Source organism: Urocitellus parryii, chromosome 9 (assembly GCF_045843805.1).
Source record: "Urocitellus parryii isolate mUroPar1 chromosome 9, mUroPar1.hap1, whole genome shotgun sequence".
Classification (NCBI taxonomy): Eukaryota; Metazoa; Chordata; class Mammalia; order Rodentia; family Sciuridae; genus Urocitellus; species Urocitellus parryii.
The window spans coordinates 91,450,396-91,469,844 of record NC_135539.1 but is presented as its reverse complement, the minus strand read 5'-3'; the positions used below and the strand labels follow the sequence as shown (position 1 = coordinate 91,469,844).

The 19,449-nt window shown below is 37.2% G+C and overlaps 1 protein-coding gene and 1 non-coding gene across 5 annotated transcripts in view; both read right to left on the bottom strand.

The window, feature by feature from the left end:
• Positions 1–19,449, bottom strand: part of Drc8 (dynein regulatory complex subunit 8) — a 114,546-nt gene that overhangs the window by 38,187 nt on the left and 56,910 nt on the right. The gene's annotated exons all lie outside the window — the stretch shown is intronic.
• Positions 16,482–16,585, bottom strand: LOC113184173 (U6 spliceosomal RNA). The gene has a single exon (XR_003300960.1). It is a non-coding gene; the product is annotated as a U6 spliceosomal RNA (small nuclear RNA).

The following is a 19,449-nucleotide window of genomic DNA, read 5'->3' as shown; positions in this document are numbered from 1 at the left end:
ACTCTTTGGTCCTGAGTTTTCACATCTGTAAAATTAGGATGCTGATATCTACCCCCAGAAGTTTGTGGTGAAGTTTACATTAGTGATAGGAGTAAAATGGAGGAGTATTTTAAAGGAGGGTCTGTAGTGCCACACTGCCAGGGGCCAAATCCTAGTTCTACAACCTGCCAGAGCAGGTGGGTACCTGATTACGTCTCCTAGTAGGTAGAACACTGCATCTTTTTCCAAACACTTAGAACTGAACTGAAGACACACTAAGAATCAAATATAATACTATACAACCATATATGTAATACATATTATATAATACATACAATATAGTATATATAATCTAATATATATATATATATATATATATATATATATATATATATATATATATATAAAATAACTACTATAACATGAAGCACAGCTCTTGGGAGAGTAGCCATGCAAAAAATTACTCCTTTTCCCCTCCCCTACATTGTTGTATACAATGTAATTCAGTTCAACAAATAATCTAAGAAAAGTATAAATTCTATTTAATGATCTCTGGTTATAAAGATCAGAATTTATATTCAAATTAAATAACTTCCACTAAAAATTATTAAAATTAAGGTCATAGTATTTGAATACTAACTTAACACAATTTCCCTTAAATAGAATATTTCTTTATCATTCTGGATAAATTTAGTGGAATTTTATTTACTCCCTATTTTACTGGGAAAACATTTTAAATAAGAATTTTTGTATTCTTCAAGAGGTTGCAGAATGAGTACAAACTTAACAGAAAAACCTAAAGTCAATAACTATGGAAGACAGGATTATTTTCATTAATATTTTCCTTCATAATAAATGAAAGTAAAACAAAACATAAAGGTCAACTGTATTTCATACCTCCTATGAGTAACTATAGTCATAGTTTTTTGTGTTATTTTTTATGTCTATATCCCAAACCTAAGCAGAATCTGAACATGATAGTATTACTGGAAACTAAAAATATTTCTAAGATTACACTTTCTCTCAATACATCCCTAGAGGTGTTCTGTGAAAATGGACAACAGCAATGAAGTAAATATGCTATGTGAAACTTCAGACTGGCCACTGTATACATGATAAAACATAGATAATGAGGCAGGGACAAAAAAAAAATGTGATTTTTGTAAGGATAGACTTTCTCCTTTACAACATTCTAGGCCTCTTAGCACATTGACTTACAGAACTGCTTAAAACTTCAGAGTCAGAGGGACAAGCTAAAGCTGTGTTAACTTACACAACAAAAGGGAGGACAGGAAAGGCAGGTAGGAAAGAGACCTCATAGGCCTTGCAGGCAAGAATTTTGAAAGAGGTAAATGGAAGAAAAAAGTTCTAGGGGCTGGGGATATGGCTCAAGTAGTAGTGCCTGGCATGCGTGAGGCACTAGGTTCGATCCTCAGAACCACATAAAAAAATAAAATAAAGATATTGTGTCCACCTAAAGCTAAAAAATAAACATTTAAAAAAGAAAGAAAGAAAAAAAGTTCTAGGCCTGTGCTTTCCAATATACTAGCCACTAAACTGTATCTGGCTATTTAGCATTTGAAATGTTACTAGTCCAAAGTGAGATGTACCAGAAGTAGAAAATGTGCACAGATTTCAAAGATAATATAATGCCGGGTTTCTAAAAGGCAACGGGTCACTCCAGTTGAACTCCACTGACTGGGCTGCACAAAATAACCACACAAGAGACACAAATATTTTTTTCTTTGGGGTCTCTGTGACAGCTCCTCTGACCTTAAGGGTCCGCAGGAAGAGAGAGAGAGAGAGCACGCGTTGACCCCTTTTATTGAGGAGAAGCTATTCAAATGAGGCAAGAGGTCAGATTTCAGGGGGGCTGAGTCTATCTTGTTGATGTCCCACTGACAGCAGGTTGACTGACATCTAGGTAGGCCACACCCAAGGGCACAGTAAGAAAAGGGGACACACACAAAGCACTTCCATGAAACAATCTAAAACAGGGCAAGGGGTTATATTACAAAGGAACAGGTGAGCGTAACTCCACCCATGGGGATGTAGGAAGGCACACCCAGGCACAAAGACACAGTCACTCGAATCCTAGAAGAGCGGGGCAGTCTAGCAGGATGGGTGCCTGAAGCCACATCGCACAGGGGAGTTAACTCAGTCACGTGCAAGGTTGGTCTCCCACAGTATAAAAAGACAATGTAAAATATTTTATTAATATTTAATAGTGATTACAATATTAAAATGACATTTTAGACATTCAAATCTTAAACCTATTAGGTTAAACTAGACATAAAACTGTTAAATTAACAGTGCCTATTTCTTTTTTTACTTTTTTTTTAAATTGCTATTAGCAAATTTAAAATTCAATGTGTAATACTCCTTTTGAATAGTGCTTTTCTAGGGAATATCTGCCATCCTGAACTAGACTTTGAGAAGAGTGATAAAGAGAAAATTATAATAACATCATGCTGTGTAACAACATAATCCCCCTTGTGCCTCTCTGAGAAACTTCAAACAATATTTTAATTGTCCATGGAAGGAGTGGAATAAAATTTCTAAGTAGTGTAACTACAGTTGATAATAATTGATTATATATTTCCAAACAGCTACTAGAGAGGGTTCTAAATGTTCCCAATACAAAAAAGTGATATTTGAAGTTGTATATATACCAATTACCTCCATCTGATCACTACACATTGTACACGTGTGTTGAAATATCACACTGTATCCTATAAATATGTTTAATTATTATTTGTCAATTAAAATTTGTTTTTTGTGGGGTTGGGGATATAGCTCAGTCAGTAGAGTGCTTGCCTTGCATGCACAAGGCCCTAGGTTCAATCCCCAGCACAACAACAACAAATTTTTTTTTTTAATTTAAGATAAAGCCTAGCTCGCTCGCTCTCTCTCTCTCTCTCTCTCTCTCTCTCTCTCTCCCCCCCCCTTCTCCCTCTCTTAAAAAAAAAAAAAAGATAAAGAAAAGATAAAGCCTAGCTTTGTTGCATAGGCTGGTCTTGAACTCCTCAAGTGATCCTCCTGCTTCAGTCTCCTGAGTAGCTAGAAATACAAGTACATACTACTGTATCTGGCTCTATGTCAACTAAAAATTTTGATAATTTTTTTAATTTAAATTGTTTTTAATGCTTTTTGTATACTGGACTGTGATTTCTTGATAATATATTTATTTCTAATATATTCATATAGTGAACTCAACTTGGCCATTCTATATGCAAGTTAAGTACTATATATGAGATTATAACACAAATTTCCATACTTTAACAACTAATATTTTCTCTTTTTTAAATATTCTTTTAGTTGTTGATGGACCTTTATTTTATTTATTTATTTATATGTGGTGCTGAGAATCAAACCCAGTGCCTCACACATGCTAGGCAAGCACTCTACCACTAAGCTACAATATTTTCTTAATATCTGATTTGTATAATATTTGGAAAGTACTTTCACATATACCATCTTACCTGATCTTCATTCACTTCTTCTCCATCCTAGGTATCTAGGAATATTATCTCAATTTACAGATAAAGAGATTAAAATTAAGTATAAATGATTTAACCATGGTTACATAGCTAGCAAGTAGCAACATTAAAGTTAAAATGCATTTTTAGTAATTCCAGATCATATTCATTCAACATAATGAATATGAGTACCTACTATGTGCCAGAGACTAGGTTAGGTGCTAGGGATACAGAAATGAATAAGATAAAAATTATCCTTTCTCTCATGGAATTTATGTTCTAGTGGAGAAAACTGACAAACAGGCAATTATAATAATAATAATAATAATAATAATAATAATAATAATAATAAAAACTGGGCAAAGGGCAGTGGTTGGTAAAAGGTATCATGGGGATACAGAGAAGGCCCCTAACCTAGACTGGGATTGCAGATCCCAGGAGTAGCTTCCATCAGAATTGACTTTTGAACTACTTAAAAGCATACATAGGAAAAGAAATGTTTCAAGCAAAGGAGACAGCATACTTCAGGCCCTAAGTTCACTGAGATCACTTGCCATTCAAGGATCAAAAGAAGTTCAGTGTGGCTGGAATATAAGGTTTAAGACAGGAAAGAACAAGAAAGTAAACCAGGGCTGGGGTTGTGGCTCACTGGTCAAGTGCTCGCCTAGCATGCATGAAGCACTGTGTTTGATCCTTAGCACCAAATAAAATTATAAATATTGTGTCCACCTAGAACCAAAAAAAAAAAAAGTAAATCAGAGTCCTGACGAGTGGCCAGATTACATGGGACCTTGAAAACCATGCTAAAGAGTTTAATTTCTAATGCTACAGAGTAACACTGAAGGATTTTTAAGTAGCATGGTGACATGATTAGACTGAAGTAATGACATAGTCATACATGTGAGAAATGATGTATGTTCAAAGTTTTTCACTACAGCATTATTTGTAATTATTTTTATAGGCTAAAACAAACCAAATGTCCAATAATAGACTGATTAAATAAGTTATGTTTTATCTATACAATGGGATAACATTCTGAAAACAAAAGATATTCTTTATACTCAGACTTGAAATGATGCCCCAGACACATTATTATGTAAACAGGGTGAAGTGCAAAAAAAATTTGTTACCATTTGTAGGGTTTTTCTCTAGGTTAGAGATGGAGCTCAGGGGCTCACACATGCTAGGCAAGTGCTTTCCCATAGAGCTACATGCCCAATCCCATTACTATTTAAAAGAAAAACAAAGGAAAGAAGAAATGTATCTCCAGTCTGGCAGTCTGCACAAGGAGTAAGTAACATTACCTGGAAAATAGGTAATGCCTTGGGGAGAGTTGGTGGCAAAGCAAAGGCTGGAGGAAGCTTTACAGTATACCTTTTGAACCTTCTGAATTTCAAGCAAATGAATAAATAAATCTTAAATAACTTAATAAAATAAGATGAATATCCTAGTTGCAAGACATAAAACTGCTGCCATAACCAAGAAAGACAAGTACAGTTGGTCTGACCAAAGGGCAGTAATGAAGGACAAGAAGAGTAAATAAAAAGCCCAGATAGTAGAAATCCATCAAACCTCATGAACTACTGAATATAAGAAGGGAAGAAGATCATAAAAGAGGTAAGGGTGAATTGGTAATGAGTTAGAAAAAAGGTGAGAAACAAATTTAGGAAAGAGGGAGGTGAAAAGTTCCACTCTGAATATGTTGAATTTCTAAACATGCATATATATTTTTGCTTCTATTAGTGCATTATAGTTATACATAATAGTTGAGTTCATTTTGACATAACCATACATGCATGGGATTTAATTTACTCTATTTCAGTCCCTGGTTTCCCCACTTTCCTTCCCCTCCTTCTTCTCCCTACTCCTCTTCCTCTGTACTATTGGTCTACCTTCCATTTATTGATCTATTTATTCTTAATTAGTGCTTTATAAATATGCATAAAGGTGGAATTCACTGTCATAGAGTTATACATGCACACAGCATAATTTTGTCAAATTCATTCCTCATACCCTCCCTTTTCTTTTCCCAATCTCCTTTTTTTATCCCACTGACCTTACATCTATCTTCATGATATCCAACACCCTTCCCGCTTATTCCCCTTCCTTTGCTGTAGCTCCAATATGCACATTCTTGCTGGCTTCCAAGCTCTGACCATGTTTCAGAGTTTTATTTGCTATGAGCAACCGTGAGGGATAAGATGACATCTTCCTGCCAGTATAAACAGCAGGCCTGTTTACTGCTTGCTATAAAAGCAGATGATTCCCTAAGCTCAATATTGCTTTCTGCAACGCTACCATTTTTTGTGCAAGTATCCATCTGGGTCCATCACTGCAGAACTCTGAGGGCAAGGGTAACTGACACCCATAAGATTAAGCTCATGTCCCCTGCTATGCCCACCATGATGAGGTCCTTTGTCACTGACCTGGGAGTGTCATGCCAAGGAAGATATTTTAAAACTTTAGGACCTGAGAGATGTGAACATGTCTTAATACTAGTGAGAATAAGCCAGTGCACAGGAGGCAATTCACAGAGTGAGTGGTCTCACTGAGGAAGGGCAAGGTCTGGGCCAGGTGCTTAGTGTTGGGTGTCCACAAGGCCACCCCCATCCTAAGACCTGCCACCTGCAAGTTGCTACAGGAGAGAGATGGCAGGGTCTTCCTTATAATCTTACGAAAATTCAGTCTCCCTTCTTCTGCCTCTCTTTAAAGAACCCATCACCCAAAGGTACCAAAAACATACAGAGAAGGAAAAAAAACACCCTTTCCAACAAATGGTCCTGGCAAAACTGGATATCCATATATAAAAGAATGAAAGTAGATCCCTATCTCTTACTCTACATAAAAGCCAACTCAGAATGGATCAAACACCTAGGAATTAAACCAAAAACTTTGCCACTGTTAGGGGGGGAAAAAAAAAAACAAGGCCAATACTCCAACATACAAATGCAGGCAATGACTTTCTCAATAGAACCCCTCAAGTTCAGGAACTAATACCAATAATTGAGATGGGATGGCCTCAAATTAAAGATTTTGCACAGAAAAAGAAATAAGAGTATAAAGAAAGAGCCTAGAGAATGGGAGAAAATCTTTGCCAGTTACTCTTCTGACAAAGGATTAATATCTGGAATATATAAAGAATTCAAAACAACATAAAAAAATCCAAGTAATAAATGGGTAAATGAATTAAACATATTTCTCAAAAGAAGTCCAAATGGCCAGCAAATATATGAAAAAAAAATATTTAACATGTATAGCAATCTGGGAAATACAAATCAAAACTAGACTGAGATTCCATCTCACTCCAATTTGAATGAGAGTCATCAAGAATACAAATGGTGGCGCAAACCTGTAATCCCAGCGGCTCAGCAGGCTGAAGCAGGAGGATCACGAGTTCAAAGCCAGCCTCAGCAAAAGCAAAGCACTAAGCAACTCAGTGAGACCCTGTCTCTAAATAAAATATAATATAGAGCTGGGGATGTGGCTCAGTGGTCGTGTGCCCTTAACTTCAATCCCCAGTACCAAAAAAGAAGAATACAAATAACAATAAATGCTTGTGAGTATGTGAGGGAAAAGACACTTTTACACACTTTTGGTGGGATTGTAACTAGTACAACCACTATGGAAATCAGTATGGGGTTCCTTAAAAAAATAGGATTGAAACTACCATGTGACCCAACTATACCACTTTCAATGTTTATCCAAGAGAATTAAAGTCAACATACTATGGCCAAGTTATGGAATCAGTCTAGGTGTCCATCAACTGATGAATGAATAAAGAAAATGTGATATATATAATGGAGTTTCACTCAGCCATAAAGAAAAATGCAATTATGTCATTTGCAGGAAAACGGACAGAACTGGAGAGCATTACATTAAGCCATATAAGCCAGACTGGAAAGTCAAGGGTCATATTTTTTCTCTCATATGAAAAACTAGAGGGAGGAAAGAAAAGAAGGACGGAAGGAATGAAGAGAAAAGAAATGAAAAGAAAAGGATCTTGTGAAAACAGAAGGGAAGACAACAGGGTAGAGGAAAGGAATCAGGGAGGGAGGAGGGGACGTCAACAGGAGGTACTGTAGAATGAAATTGATCAAATTATGTATATGAACAAATATGTCACAATTAATCCAACTATTATGTTGGATTATGCATCAATTTAAAAAAAACACTTTTTAAAAAAGAATTTGTTGCTATCCTCTTCTCTTATGAGCTAATCTAGCAAGAGTGGCTATCTTTGCCTAGGTGGACCACAGAAAACACTATCTTCTTTCTCTCTAGTCTGAAAACAAAAAGGCCTGACTGATATAAGGGGGAAAAGGCAAAATCCTTTTGCTGATGAGCCCACAATAAGCTGAAGAACAATACAATTCTCTCAAGAACTTTTTCTGTCCACCAGCACACTGACCCACTAGGGTCTGCCATTTTTTTTTTTTTTCCTTTCTCTATTGACCAAGGTTCCCCTTCTCCTGCAAGAAGGAAATATCTTCACGTATGCTCTAGAAGCTTCAGTGAGGTCCCCTGTGCTGTCTCTGTTTCTGGCCTAAGATCTCATCAGTACAATAGTTTTCCTTTCTCCCATTTCTCCTCAAGACATGCTGCACTGGCCTTGGCATCCCAGTGCAATACAGGAAAAGAAGAGAAGGAGGCACAAAATCTATTAATTAATATTGAACTTTTTACTGGTCTTGGCAAGTGGGGGAATAAGTTTTGATTGGGCTTATAAAAATGAAGAGACATGACTTATCTGTTGCCTTCAAATTGTTATCATACAATTCCTATCTGTATTCATTTGTGGTTTAGAAATGGAATGATTAGGAAATTCCCACATGGAGACTCTTTCTTCTAAGTAGTACGAGGCAAGATCTTTGCTGAGAGTGAATGGGAAAGAAGAAAGAAGCCAAGATTTGTCATTCACTCAACACTACTTGCCTCCACAGGGCCCCACATCTCAGGACACCAAGCCCTGGCCTTTCTCTCACATTCTACAGCCTGAACTTAACTGGATGAACTGTATTTTTGCATTTTTTCTGTGTGCCCCTCTAGAATCCATCTCCATTATTCTCTACCCCTCCAAGTTTCCCTAGGATCTACCTCTTTCTCTTTTTGTATCCAGCTGTCTTGCCTCAGGTTTCCTGCCATGCTTAGTCAACAGAGGCAGAGCACTGCAGTCTTCTATTACTGAATAACAAGCTGCCCAAAATATAACTGGCTTCATAAACAACACTTTATTATTTTTCACAGTTGTGAGTTGGCTAGGTGGTTTCTCAACTGGTTTTGCCTGGGCTCACTCATGAACCTGTGTTTAGCAGTTAATTAATCTATACATGGTTCTCAATGTTCCACAGTCAGCCCTTCAAATTTTCCATTATCACCATCCTGAACTCTGGGCCCCTTCACTTTCCATCCTGCCTGCTCTGTTAACATATAACCCTGAACAACTCTAATTTTCACTTTCTTTGTTCCTACAAAGCACTGCTGGAAGAAAACATTTAACAGAAAAAACCATGGCCCACCACAAATTCATTCCATCCAACCCCAAATGTATCCTAGATGGTGCCTAACAATTCTTCTATTCATCTCTGTTGATTCCTAGTAAACTCACCCACAATACCTATTCTCCATCATCTCTGCCTCAAGCTCCAAAGCACTACTCTGTTCCCCTCATCAGAAGGTCTATCATTTTCATTACTGAATAGATGTAAACTGCACCATCCCTGGTATCACTATTAACTCCATACCCTCTTTACAGTCACTGTCTTTGGACCAGGAATTGTGAGGTCCACAGGGGATATAAGGAGATAAGACCAGGTGCCCACATCACACAAGCAGGCCCCAAAGGAGATCCTTGGGGTGCAGTGTCCCATCAGGGAAGGCAAGTGCTATACCCCACCTCCAGGAGCTCCATCCACAAGACCAACCTTCCCACCCAAATAACCTTCACCATCCTGAGGATGGAGATACAAGCAAACAACAGAAAACACCACCCATTGGATGAGAATGGAAGCAGGAAAGACACTGAGCTCCAACAAAAACAAGACTTGAATCTTCCTTGAGATTTCCCCTCCCTCCCCCGACCTTCTCCCGCCCTCACATCCCCAACATTTGTGAAACCAAGTACTTTTCATGAATTAGGCTACTGAGGACTGGGATGTTTGAACAGTATTTACAGTGATGTTGTATATTCTTTCACCTCCTATTTTTACACTTTTTATTTTTCTTAATTTTTATGTTTGTTTGTTTTCTGTAGTCAACTGTCTTCCCACTTACTTGTCTCCCCCAAATCACTTTGTCTCTCTTCTCCTGCTACTAACCAACTTCTTTAAATTCCTCTTTCAACATTCCTAAGATCTACTAACTCTATATCCTCACCTCCTACCCCCTCAATGTCTCATCCGACACCTCATCTGGGTTTTTGGTCCACCATCAGAAACTGTAGACCCTATTGCAAACCTACTGTTTATATTGTAGATATCTTGTGAAAAAACCGTAAACATTTTAATACCAGCTATTTGGTTTAAGACTGTATATTGTTTCTTTTTGGATCTATTAATATTGTTCTTCCCCCTAAAGGAGAGGTATTGGAACCCTGCAGGGACACTATAAGCTTATAGGGTAAAAACTAACACCTTGGATCTGCAGTGCTAGAAGGGAAAACACATGAACAACATGAAAAAATAAGGGAAGAAAGTGCCCCAAACAAACCAAGAATCCATGGCTAGCACAACAGAAGAAATGACAGAGAAGGAGTTCAGAATGTATATAATTAAAATGTTCTGTGAATTAAAGGATGATATAAGAGAGCAAATACAGCACCAAAAGATCATTTCGATAAACAGCTACATAAGCAAGTACAGTAAGCAAAAGGAGATTGAGTTTCAAAAAAAAAGAAACCAAACAAACAGAAATCCTTGAAATGAATGAAACAATAAACCCTCTTGGTGGGTGTTAGCTTTACTGTTGGCTCAAGTGTGTTCCTGACAAACCTGCCTCTACCTCTCAGTATCTTCATTCTTTCCTAAAGGAATAAATCAGTTGTTTCCTCTTTTGCATTAAATACTGATGTCTTCCTTACCTTGAAAAAATATTTTGATGCATGCTTTACCACTCCTAATCATTCTACTTCCCTGACTTCCTTTCAACAATATCAATACTAATACTTTTTCTAAATTATTTCCCTCTCTCTCTCCTTTTAAATGTGATTGAACCCAGGGCCTTGCAAATGCTAAGTGAGCCTCTATCACTCTATCCCCAGCCAGAAATGACTTCTCTTTTAACTGCCAACTCCATGTCCCACACATTTAATCCACACCTAACCTTTGCAGAATCCTGCCATCACTACTCCAAAGTTAGACCATTCTCTCTTACCTACTTCTCTCCTTCTTTATCTTTTCTCCCTCCTTCTCACCATTCCTTTCTTCCACATTTCTGTCTCCCATTCTTCCTCCCAAAGCCACTTGCAGCCCCCTGCCCCTGAACCCCTGGTTGCAAGATTACCTTGATTATTTAAAGTATTACAGAACAAGCAGTATAATAGATTTGGAAAAAAAGATCACTGGTGGGGCTGGGGTTGTGGCTCAACGGTAGAGCGCTCGCCTAGCACATGTGAGGCCCTGGGTTCAATCCTCAGCACCACATAAAATAAAATAAAGATATTGTATCCATCTACAACTAAAAAATAAATATTTTTTAAAAAGATCACTGGTGGCCTTAATAAAAACACTTGCAGTGAAGAAGGGAAGAAAAAACTCCAAAGAGTACTGTTGGCAAGAAAATTAGATCCCAGTGACAGAATAGGCAATTGAAGAACATGGCTATTTAAACAGAACGCATGCTGGGCATATTGGCACATACCTGTAATCCCAGTAACCCGGGAGGCTAAGGAAGGAGGATTATAAATTCAAGTCTCAGCAACTTAGCAAAACCCTGTCTCAAAATAAAAAATAAAAAGGGCTAGGGATGTAGCTCGTAACAGACCACCCCTATTCAATCCCCAGTATGGGGGCGGGGACTGCACACCACATCCAACTACTGTTGCACCATGTGGTAGGTGTAGTTCTAACGCACTGCATATACTAATTCACTGAACCACACAACAACCCTGTAAAGGAAGTCCTACAATTATCTTCATTTTACAAAGGTGGAAACTTAAGCTCAAAGACACTAAATAACTTGAATAGGATCATATATAGTCAACATATTCAACTCCTAAGAACTAGGGAAATCTTGATGAAAGCTGTGAAATCTGACAGAGGAATGGGGATGAGAACAAACAAAAACTTTCATCTTGTGAGAAAGGCAGATTAATTAGCTTTCTGGGTTAAGAATGGACATTTCCTCCAAGTCTAGAAAAAAAAAAAATTCTCACACCTCTCTCATATCTCTTTTGCCAGGATCATGATCTGTGTGGATGTGAGAAAAAATACCTTCTGGCTGTCAGGTTAGTATTAGTGGAATACAATCATATGGCGTTTAACCATGTATATCAGCCTCTGTTTTAAAGTGCTTTAAATATTCTTATTCACTAACTCCTCATAGCAGCTCCCTGAGCAGGTAGTATTGTTTTACAGAGGAGGAAAACTGAACCACAGAGAGGTCAAGCAATTCTTCCAAGATCACTAGTAAATAGTGGAAATGGAATTCAAACACACACAGCCTACAATCTATGAGATTCACCATGCAACTGCTATCTCTCAAACGTTCAATTTTAAAAAGCTCAATTAAGTATTTAATTAGACTTAAAAGAACCTTGCAGGGGGGAGGGGTACTAGGGATTGAACTCTCGGGTGCTCTACCAGGGAGCTACATTGCAGTCCCGACTTTTTTGTTTTGGGGACGAGGACCAGGGATTGAAGTCAGGGGCTCTTGACCACTGAGTCACATCTCCAGCACTATTTTTATTTAGAGACAGGGTTTCACTGAGTTGCTTTAGTGCCTCATTGTTCCTAAGGCTGGCTTTGAAGTCACGATCGTCCCTCAGCCTCCAAAAATCAATAGGATTACAGGCGTGTGCCACCACACCTAGCTATCCAGCCCTTTTTATTTTGAGATAGGGTCACACTAAGTTACTGAGACTGGCCTCAAACTTGTGGTCCTACTGCCTCAGCCTCCCGAGTAGCTGGGATTACACACATTAGGTATACACATCCAACTAAAGCAGAACTTCTTGACGATAATGACTATAACAAGGTAGTTCCAAAGAGACATCTGGAGATACCACACCACAGGAGCTTTGAAGATAGATCCAAGGGCCACAAGCTGATGACCTGAAGGACAAATTTGGCCCTCAGATGATATTTTCTTAACATAGGGTTCGTTTATGATTTTGTTTTTGTTTCTTAGTATTGGGGATTGAACCCAGGGCCTTATGAATGGTAATCATGTGCTCTACTACTGAGCTCAATCCCAGCCTGTTTGGAGCATATACACATGTTGTAAATACTATCCTGTATTCTTTCTGATTCATACATTTCTAGACTGGCCCCCATAAGAATCTAGGTTTACTAATCCTGAAAAATACTAGTTTTGTACTATTTAAGAATTTACCTACAAGCAGCCAGGGAATGAACCAAATGACCTCTTAAGACTCTCTCCAAGTGCTCTGATTCCAACATTATTTTAAAGAACATTGCTATAATTTGGATAAGTGTTCCCCAAAGACCCATGTGTTGAAATCCAGGTCAATATATTAGGTAGTGGAACCTTAAGAGATGGGGCCTAGTAGGAGGAAGTTAGGTCACTGGGGGCATGTCTTAGAAGGGATATTGGGGCCCTGGCTCATTATTTTTATTTTTTTGCTTCTTAGCCACCATGATGTGAACAGGCCTCCTCCACGGTTTGCTCCTGGTTGGCCTTTTGGTTTCTGGCTATAGACTGAAACCTCTGAAACTCTTGAGTCAAAATAAACCTTTCCTATTTTTAAATTGATTAACTTGGATATTTTATTACAGTTACAGAAAGCTGAGACAAACACACATAAATATAAACCTGGCTTATAAGAAAATGGTCTTGATCTTGGAAGAACTACACTAGAACATTCCAGTGTTGCCAAGTTTTTGATTTTCAATTCTGAAGTACAGAGTAAAAATGTTGCAATTAATGGTTTTTTGTTTGTTTTTGTTTTTTAGTTATAGTTGGACATTTATTTATTTAGTTTTATGTGGTGCTGAGGTTTGAATCCAGTGACTTCCCATGTGCTAGACAAGCACTCTACTGCTGAGCCACAACACCAGCAATATTTAATATGCTTTAATTACATATTAAATATTGAAATTAATAATTGAAACAGGATTAAAAGACATCTTTACTAAGCCAAAGTGATACGTTTGTATAACACAAAAGAACAAATTATTTTATAGTTTACATTAAGATGTTTGTTATCATTTATCACTTTGGTTTGGATTGCTGAGAATAAAATGCGAATATTTTTGGTTTTTTAGAAAAAAGATTTCTATTTAAAAAATTTCAATCTAATAAATTGTAAGAATGGCATATTGAACTGCATGCTTTCACCTAGATTCACCACTTAAACATTTTATTATCATTATTACCATCATTTTGCTGGACTGTTGGAGAGTAAATTGTAGACATTGTAACAGTTTCCTGAAATATTCTAGTGTAGATCTTCCAAGACCAAGAACATTTTCTTATAAGCCATAAGGTTTATGTTTGTGGTGTTTGTCTCAGCTTTCTGTAACTGTAATAAAATATCCAAGTTAATAAATTTAAAAATAGGAAAGGTTTATTTTGACTCAGAGTTTCAGAGGTTTCAGTCTACAGCCCAAAACCAAAAGGCCAACCAGGAGCAAACTGTGGAAGAAGCCTGTTCACATCATGGTGGCTAAGAAGCAAAAAAATAAAAATAATGAGCCAGGGCCCCAATATCACTGCAAGGACATGCCCCCAGTGATCTAACTTCCTCCTACTAGGCCCCATCTCTAAAGTATCTAAAATACTTATAATGAAGTAAAAGTTGAGATCAGGCTGGATACTAGTCTACCATGCCTTGGAGATAAAAGTGCATAGAAAAGAAGGAGCCACTGAGAGAGGCAGTAGTGTGAACTGTTACCTGATGCTATATGATAAGAGCTGGTTTTATGTTTGACTTTTATGGAACATGGGGTTCAAGTCATCAGAAGCAGAAATGCCAAGCTCTCTGAGGATGAGCAGCAGTTCCTAGCTGAACCGGTCAGACTGACCTCTAGCCTAGAAGGCAGCTCACCAGGCAAGTACCTTTAGGGGCAACCAGTTGATTACACCACTCAGTAAAAGCAGAGTAGAGGGAGACTGAGAAGAAAAAAATATAAGGGCAAATGAAGTAGGGGGAGGGAGGTAATGTTTAAACACTAACAAGTCCCTTATTCTTGAATGTCTGTTTCTTCAAATACAATAAAGTGAAATGAATTTATTTCAAGAAGCCTCCAAAGAGCTAGGGTGAAGTTCATTGGTAGAGTATCTGCTTGGTGTTTTCAAGGCTCTGGGTTCCATCCCCATCAATGGAACTCCCAAGTTCCTGAGTCCTTGAGATGAGAGTAAAGGGCAATTATAGCAGAAGCAAAGATGACTCAGAGCTTCCCTTGTTTGTTCTCCCATGAACTGAAATATGAGGACAGAGGAAGAACGAATGATCCTCTGAGCCACTCTTACATCATAATTCTGGTGCCAAGAACATGGAAAAGCAGCCTAAGGGACCAGGTAGGCCCTGAAAAATTCCAGATGGTACTCCAAATGGTATCTGGATGATCTGGGATGCTGGCCACTGTAGAGGGAATTAGGGTTCACAGCTCAGCCTTAGGAGTAGTAAGGCTCCCAGGGGTGAGCTAAGGAAAAAAGAGAAAGGCAATAAAGAACAGCAGCCAGAAGAAGTTCAGGCCACTAGTTATGAAAAAGAGTTAGAGGTTTGCAAAGGGAGAAAACTGGAAGGGAAAATGTTGAAAGAGATAAAAATATAGTTTCAGGAGACAGGGACTAGAAATGTCAATGCTTAATGATGAAAGTAAAGAAAGAAGCTCAGGGGCTAAGGGTATGTATAGCCAGTGGCAGAAAGCCTGCCTAGTATGCACAAGACCCTGGGTTCAATCTCCAGCAAAAGAGAGAAAAAGAAAAAAGTTTATCAGAAGGGAAAAAAAAGATAATTGACAATAACTAGAAAGCAAAGCAAAAGCCAGGTTCAGTGGCGCATGCCTGAAATCCCAGCAGCTGGGAAGGCTGAGCCAGATTCAGTGACTTAGCAAGGCCCCTAAGCAAGTCAGTGAGACCCTGTCTCTAAAAATGAAAATACATAAAAAGGCTGGGGATGTGGCTCACTGGTTAAGTGCCACTGAGTTCAGTTCCTGGTATCAAAAAAAAAAAAAAAAGTGAAGCAAAAATAAAAAAGCAATTCATAGTCATATATAATATTGCAGTTGATTTATCTATTTTACTAAATGAGATTTTGAATCGAGTGAATTTATTGCAAATTATTTTAAAATAAGCTTTTTAAATGATTTTATTATTATTAAAGTATTTAAAAATTCCTAATATAACCTTTTAAAACAACTTCTTTAAAAAGTGAAGCCAGTGTAATAAAATAAAATTAAACTTTTTTTCAAGTTTAATAATTCCTTCTTTTTTGTCAGGCTTTTGGAAGAAAGTAGAGAGAAATGGTTTAAATAAACTCATCTGCAGACAGTAGCCTGCTGGTCGACTGGCTCCTCACGAGAAAAAACAGTCCTGACTTGTGGCATTGGTTTGAACAGTGTTGATTTGAACCATGTAAATATGCCCACCATACCCAGTTCCAAGCTACTGACCATCAACTTGAAAGTCACTCAAGGTGGCATCTGGGAGAAATGCCAAGTAGCATTCCACTGTAAAGTATGTTCACCAAGCATACACTAGACATACATGACCTCAACTGCATAAATAAGAGTAAACTGTAGTAAGGTCATTGGGAAATGGTAAATTTTGAGTTTTTATAAACTTTGGGTTTTTTCATTCTTAACAAAAAACATTTATTTTACATTTTATCCAGAATAACCTGAAAAAAATACGGGGCACTTCATGAGTTAGTGTGTAATCACTGTATAGGGGACATGCTAATCTCCATATTATCCCAATTTTAGTATAAGTGCTACCAAAGTGAGCACCCTTGTTTTTAATACATTTTAATTAAGTTTTTATAACTTGAAAAATATAAACTAATTTTTAACAATGGCTTGGAGAATTCCTGAAAATTTAGCACTCAGCTCTTATGAGCTGGTCCAAGTCAGCATGATTTGCCTCCAGCACACTCCTAATACTCTCCCCCACACCCCCGCCTTTATACAAGTTAATATTCTACCATAAGATACAAAACAGAAATTAAATACAACTCTTTTTTTGGGGGGGGGGGAGCTTTAAAATATTATCTTCCTCCTTTTAAATCAATTTTATAGAATTTTTAATAAATTACCAACCTGTCGATTTTGATAGGGTTTATGGAGAAAATGACTGTTTCCTACAAAGATTTTTATTTTTTTCAAAGGTTTTTAAGGGGCTGGGGATGTGGCTCAAGCGGTAGCGCGCTCGCCTGGCATGCGTGCGACCCGGGTTCGATCCTCAGCACCACATACAAAGACGTTGTGTCTGCCAAAAAATAAATAAATAAATAAATTTTTAAAAAAAAAAGGTTTTTAAATATGCAGATGGGTACTATTTGTCTTTGGCAAAGTATGGAGATGCCATAAACTGATAAGAGGTACAAATTAACACCAAAAGCCTTTATAGTTAAGTATATGTTTATGCACTTGCACCACACAGAGAGTAGTAAACATAAAAGTAAAATTATTTCAAAACAAATGAGTCACATTAATGGCCCAGAAGTGGCATCATCACTTAATTTGGATCACCTAAAACACAGCATTTGGATCACTTAAAATGTTTGACCTAGTGAAAGCTGTTTTCTTACAGGCATTCAAGGGTGTAGTAGTATCACGTTCCTGACACAAGGTGGAGCCAGTGCCATGAAGCTAGGCTGTGAGTGTTCAGTTAAGGGCAGTCTAAGGTCAAAAACATCCGGAAGCAAAGACCTGATTCAGGACATCTGATGCAATCCTAAGAGGCAAAAGAATAGGCAAAACATTTTACTTCTATGAACTAACTGATATATCATGCTAAGTATGAAAGAATATTTAAACAATTCAATTTCCAGGAACAAAGCAGAATTTGAAAATGATTTTCATTCATTTAACAAATATTTACTGAGCTCTATACTATGTGATGAGTAGTATTTACAGTAGAGAACAAAAAAAAAGACCTTGCACTTATTTTCTTTGAAGCATTTTTCATAGAACAACCTTATTTTGAAACTAAATAATGAAATGAAGCTAAAATAATGGCAAAATCTATTCAGCAGAACTATTCTATTCATAAAAGGTCTTTTTTTCCAAGGAACCTCAAATCAAATGAAGATAATTAAAATATATACGTGTGTGTGTGTGTGTGTGTGTGTGTGTGTGTGTTTCCCCAAAGTCTTTTGTTTCTAACTTACTGCAATGCTATTTCTTACATATGCCTATGTGCTCTAGTCCACAGTCCTCAAACACAAAACTCAGGAACTCCCATGCATCATTAAAAAAAAAAAAAAAAAATACTAGGCATTGCAGAGTAAAACAATAAATAATTTAATGGCATAACTACTTTTACACCTACTATGGCTCAGGCACTTCCTACAAATTATGATTACCATGATATATTAGAAAGACAAGGTCCCAAACTGGGCTGGGATTGTGGTAGAGTGCTTGCCTAGCATGTGTGAAACTCTGGGTTCAATCTCAGAACCACAAATAAATAAATAAAATAAAGGTATTCTGTCCATCTGTAACTAAAAATATTAAAAAAAAAAAAAAAAAAGAAAAGAAAGAAAGACAAGGTCCCTGCTCTAACCATGGAACTTACAATCAGGTGGGAAAAAGCATGAACATAAATAAATATGAGCAATGCTATGAAGAAATCACCACCATCACCATTATTTTCATAACTGTATTAGTTTGCTTGGACTGCCATAACAAAATCATACACATTGAATGGTTTAAACAAAAGCAATTTGTTTTCTCACAACTCTGATGACTGGAAGTCTGAAATCAAGGTGTCAGCAGCTTTGCTTTTTTTGGAAGGCCTCTTTGCTTAACTTGAGAGGGCACTGCTTTCTCTGTGTCCTCACATGATCATTCCTCTGCACATCACCATCCCTAGTATCTATGTATCCAAACTCCCTCTTCTTATATATAAAGAACCAGTCAGATTGGATTGGGATCTACCTTAACAGCATAATTTTAAACTTAATTGCCTCTTAAAGACTTTATCTCCAATTAAAGTTACATTCTGAGGTCCTGGGAATCAAGACTTCAAAACACTCCAGGGGCTAGGGCTGTAGCTCAGTGGCAGAGCATTTGCCTAGCATGTGTGAGGCACTGGGTTCAATCCATTTGCACCACACAAAAAACAAGCAAATAAAATAAAGGCATGGTGTCTATCTACAACTACAAAAAAAAAAAAAAAAAAAAATATATATATATATATATATATATATATATATATATATATATATATTAATTAATAACCCAAGGGCAAACACTTCAAGACAGCAATATAGGCAATGAATTTTTTTAAAAAAACAAGACCCCAAAAGCACAGCCAACAAAAGCAGTAACAGACAAACAAATTATGTCAAACTAAAAAGTTTCTGCACAGTGAAAGAAAAAAACCAACAGAGTGACGTGAAAACCAGCAGACTAGGAGAAAATATCTGCCAACTTTATATATCTGACTAGGGATTAACAGCTAGAAAATATGATGAACTCAACAATAAGGAAAAATGGTTTTTAAAATGATTAAATGATCTGACGGACATTTCTCAAAACAAGATACACAAATGTCCTACAAGTATATGAAAAAAAATGTTCACTATCACACTACTCATTAGGAAATGCAAATCAAAACAACAATGAGATACACCAATTCACTCCAGACA